This window comes from Triticum aestivum, chromosome 4B (genome assembly GCF_018294505.1).
Source record: "Triticum aestivum cultivar Chinese Spring chromosome 4B, IWGSC CS RefSeq v2.1, whole genome shotgun sequence".
Lineage (NCBI taxonomy): Eukaryota > Viridiplantae > Streptophyta > Magnoliopsida > Poales > Poaceae > Triticum > Triticum aestivum.
Window position 1 is genome coordinate 502,410,563 of NC_057804.1, and position 5,440 is coordinate 502,416,002.

Here is a 5,440-nt window from a genome sequence, read left to right on the forward strand (position 1 = left end):
CTTCATTTTCTGAGAGAGAACCACCTACTCATGTGTTGAGGCCAAGATATTCCAATCCTACCATATGAATCTTGATCTCTAGCCTTCCCCAAGTTGCTTTCCACTCAAATCATCTTTACACCAAATCCAATACTATGAGAGAGAGTTGAGTGTTGGGGAGACTATCATTTGAAGCACAAGAGCAAGGAGTTTATCAACAACACACCATCTATTACCTTTTGGAGAGTGGTGTCTCCGAGATTGGTTAGGTGTCACTTCGGAGCCTCCGTCAAGATCTTGCAGTTGAACCAAGGAGTTTGTACGAGAAAGGAGATCGCCTAATCCGTGATGATCTACCCTAGTGAGGCAAGTCCTTCGTGGGCGATGGCCATGGTGGGATAGACAAGGTTGCTTCTTTGTGGACCCTTTGTGGGTGGAGCCCTCCGTGGACTGATGACCCACAAGTATAGGGGATCTATCGTAGTCCTTTTGATAAGTAAGAGTGTCAAACCCAACGAGGAGCAGAAGGAAATGACAAGCGGTTTTCAGTAAGGTATTCTCTGCAAGCACTGAAATTGTAGGCAACAGATAGTTTTGTGATAGGATAATTTGTAATGGGTAACAAGCAATGAAAGTAAATAAAGTGCAGCAAGATGGCCCAATCCTTTTTGTAGCAAAGGACAAGCCTGGACAATTTCTTATAATGAGAAAAGCGCTCCCGAGGACACATGGGAATTATCGTCAAGCTAGTTTTCATCAAGCTCATATGATTGGTGTTCGGTACTTTGATAATTTGATATGTGGGTGGACCGGTGCTTGGGTACTGCCCTTACTTGGACAAGCATCCCACTTATGATTAACCCCTATTGCAAGCATCCGCAACTACAAAAGAAGTATTAAGGTAAACCTAACCATAGCATGAAACTAATGGAACCAAATCAGCCCCTTACGAAGCAACGCATAAACTAGGGTTTAAGCTTATGTCACTCTAGCAACCCATCATCTACTTATTACTTTCCAATGCCTTCCTCTAGGCCCAAATAATGGTGAAGTGTCATGAAGTTGACGTTCATATAACACTACTAGAGGAGAGACAACATACATCTCATCAAACTATCGAACGAATACCAAATTCACATGACTACTAATAGCAAGACTTCACCCATGTCCTCAGGAACAAACGTAACTACTCACAAAGCATATTCATGTTCATGATCAGAGGAGTATTAATATGCATTAAGGATCTGAACATATGATCTTCCACCAAGTAAACCAATTAGCATTAACTACAAGGAGTAATCAACACTACTAGCAACCCATAGGTACCGATTTGTGGTTTTGATACAAGATTGGATACAAGAGATGAACTAGGGTTTTGAGAGGAGATGGTGCTGGTGAAGATGTTGAGGGAGATTGACACCCTCCTGATGAGAGGATCATTGGTGACGATGAAGATGATGATTTCCCCCTCCCGGAGGGAAGTTTCCCCGTTAGAACAGCCCCGCCGGAGCCCTAGATTGGTTCCATCAAGGTTCCGCCTTGTGGCGGCGGAGTTTCATCCCGTAAGCTTGCTTATGATTTTTTTTCCAGGGTAAAAGCCTTCATATAGTAGAATATGGGCATCGGAGGGCCACCAGGGGGCCCAGGAGACAGGGGGCGCACCCAGTAGGGGTGGGCGTGCCCCCACCCTCCTAGCCAGGGTGTGGGCCCCCTTTGGTATTTTCTTCACTCAATAATTATTATTAATTCCAAAAGTGACTTCCGTGGAGTTTCAGGATTTTTGGAGCTATGCAGAATAGGTTTCCAATATTTGCTCCTTCTCCAGCCAGAATTCTAGCTACCGGCATCCTCCCTCTTCATGATAAACCTTGTAAAATAAGAGAGAATAGCCATAAGTATTGTGACATAACGTGTAATAACAACCCATAATGCAATAAATATTGATATAAAAACATGATGCAAAATGGACGTATCAACTCCCCCAAGCTTAGACCTCGCTTGTCCTCAAGCGAAAGCCAAAATCAAAAAATATGTCCACATGTTTAGTGATAGAGGTGTCTATAAAAATAAAATACGGACATGAGGGCATCATGATCATTCTTATAACAGCAACATAAATAGATTTTGTCAAATGATTTCTTATGCTCAAGTGACAATCGATTCACAATGTCAAGTATGGTTCATAAACTTCATTAGGAACTAACAAACTATAATCTCAGTCATTGAAACAATTGCAATTTATCATAACATCAGAAAGAGTCAAGAATAGAGCTTTTCAGCAAGTCCACATACTCAACTATCATATGTCTTCTACAATTGCTAACACTCATGCAATACTTGTGGTTATGGAGTTTTAATCAGACACTAAGAAAGATAGGGGCTTATTGTGTTGCCTCCCAACGTATTCACCTTTGGGTGATGTCAAAAATAATAGTTCTTGCTAACTTACATCCAATTGGATATATATATATATATATCAGGATCTTTCCAACACGAGGTGCTTGCCAAAGGATAAAATGAAAAAGGGAAAGGTGAAGATCACCTTGACTCTTGCATAAAGTAAAAGACATAAAGTAAAAGATAGTCCCTTCGTAGAGGGAAGCAGAGGTTGTCATGTGCTTTTAGGGTTGGATGCACAAAATCTTAATACAAAAGAACGTCACTTTATATTGACACTTGTGATATGAACCTTTATTATGCAGTCCGTCGCTTGTATTACTTCTATCACACGATCGTATAAAGCTTATTTTCTCCGCACTAATAAGTCATACATATTTAAAGAGCAATTTTTATTCCTTGCGACATGACAACTTACTTGAAGGATCTTACTCAATCCATAGGTATGTATGGTGGACTCTCATGGCAAAACTGGGTTTAAGGATATTTGAAAGCACAAGTAGTATCTCTACTTGGTGCAAGGAATTTGGCTAGCATGAGGGGGAAAGGCAAGCTCAACATGTTGGGAAGATCAATGACTATATACTTTAACTGAGATGTGAGAAAACATAAACCATTACATTGTCTTCCTTGTCCAACATCAACTCTTTTAGCATGTCATACTTAATGAGTGCTCACAATCATAAAATATGTCCAAGATAGTATATTTATATGTGAAAACCTCTCTTTCCTTATTACTTCCTATTAATTGCAACGATGACCAAAGCTATGTTTGTCAACTCTCAACAAATTTTATGCCTCATACTCTTTATATGTGAAGTCATTACTATCCATAAAATCAATATGAACTCTTTTATTCTTTTTATTCTTTCTACTTCCTCAAGATCATAGCAAGAAAGCAAAGCCCTTGACTCAACACTAATATTTATTATAGATAGCTCACGGACTCGATTACATAAAGAGATCACAAAGCAAAACTCAAAACTACTTGATACCAAAACTTCAATATACTAGATCAAGATATTACTAAAAGGATTGAACTAAGTAAAACGGTAAAGATAGGAGTGTGATGGTGATACGATACCGGGGCACCTTCCCCAAGCTTGGCAGTTGCCAAGGGGAGTGCCCATACCCATGTAATTATGTCCTCGGAGGTGGTGAAGGAGTTGTTGATGATGTAGGCTTGTCGTCCATCTTCCAAGACATAGGCTCACCATCATAGAAGGATGATTGAGTCTCCGGGATCCTCAAAACTGAAGCCAAACTCATCCTCTTGAATCTATATTCATACTCACAGTTTTGGTTTTGCAGGTCATAGATCTGGGCTTGGAGGTGCTCGATTTTTTCTTGAAGCTTAAAGATGGTCTCCCCAATGATCTTGGCATCCAGCTTGTGGTTGTTGGTGAACTCCGTGATCATCATCTGGTTGGCATTGATTCCACGCTCCACCATCCCTTGGCACTTGAAAACTTGTTGCTCCATGGCTTCGAGCTTTTTCTCCACGCTTCCGGTACGCCTTGGTCCCTCCACATCGCGGATGTGCAGCACCCCCTCACGCATCTCAATGGTTTGATGGTGTTGCAGCATCTCCGCTAGATAGGGGTTGATAACTGTCGGTGTCAAAACCGACGGATCTTGGGTAGGGGTTCCCGAACTGTGCGTCTAGGCGGATGGTAACAGGAGACAAGGGACATGATGTTTTTACCCAGGTTCGGGCCCTCTCGGTGGAGGTAAAACCCTACTCCTGCTTGATTAATATTGATGATATGGGTAGTACAAGAGTAGATCTACCACGAGATCAGAGAGGCTAAACCCTAGAGGCTAGCCTATGGTATGATTGTTGTTCGTCCTACGGAATAAAACCCTCCGGTTTATATAGACACCAGAGAGGGTTAGGGTTACACAGAGTCGGTTACAATGGTAGGAGATCTACATATCCGTATCGCCAAGCTTGCCTTCCATGCCAAGAAAAGTCCCATCCGGACACGGGACGAAGTCTTCAATCTTGTATATAGGAGTCCGGCCAACGATGGTAGTTTGGCTATCCGGACACCCCCTAATCCAGGACTCCCTCAGTAGCCCCCGAACCAGGCTTCAATGACGATGAGTCCGGCGCGTAGATTGTCTTCGGCATTGCGAGGCAGGTTCTTCTCCAAATTCCATATACTTGTCGAATAGTGTCCGGCTTCTGATAAATGCTATGCTCCTTGGCTTCCATGCCCAATAATGGCCATCTTCCACGTGGCAAACGAATGCAAAAAGCCAGGGTATTTTTACACTTTCCCCCCTAGCTGCACAAATGAGCTGCCTATAAAAAGAGACGAGGATCTAGATCCGAATCACACCATCCCCTTTTCGCAAGCTTTCATCGGAGCACCTCTGACAAAAAATCCATTCTACCATGGACAGTCGACGCGGCTCCTCCTCTCGCGCTCCCAGCCCCAAGCCTGGGGATTGGGAGAGATGCTCAGTCCCGCATAGCAAGCTAGTGACGCTCCAAACCAAGGGATTTCTTCCCCCGGCCTTCATGGTTCCGGTTCAAGCCGGACTTGCCACCTACAAGGGTGGAAAACAAGTGGAGAGTGTCCCCGATCCTTCCAAAGGAGAGCGGGTATGCTTTGTCTCTTATCTGATAAGAGGACTTGGATTTCCAATACATCTGTTTCTCCGGGGGCTCCTGGAGTTCTATGGCCTCCAGCTGCACCACCTTACGCCTGCCTCCATTCTGCACATCGCGGGCTTCGTAGCCCTTTCCGAACTGTTTTTGGGTGTTGAGGCTCATTTTGCGCTGTGGAAGAGATTATTCTGCCTCGTGCCCCGTTCTCATGAGGGGTCAATATATCAAGTGGGCAGAGCCGAGCTATGGCGCATCGCCGGGACCGGATATCTATCCGGAACCCCGAAGAAGGCATCCGAAGACTGGCCTTCGGAATGGTTTTATATAGAAGACACCCCGCTACCGGATCCCGTTCGGAACGGCCTCCCGGAGTTCAGTAATGCTCCCTTGAAGAAACGCCTAAGTTGGCGTCCACGGAGCCCCCAGAGGAACAGCGACAAGGACGTC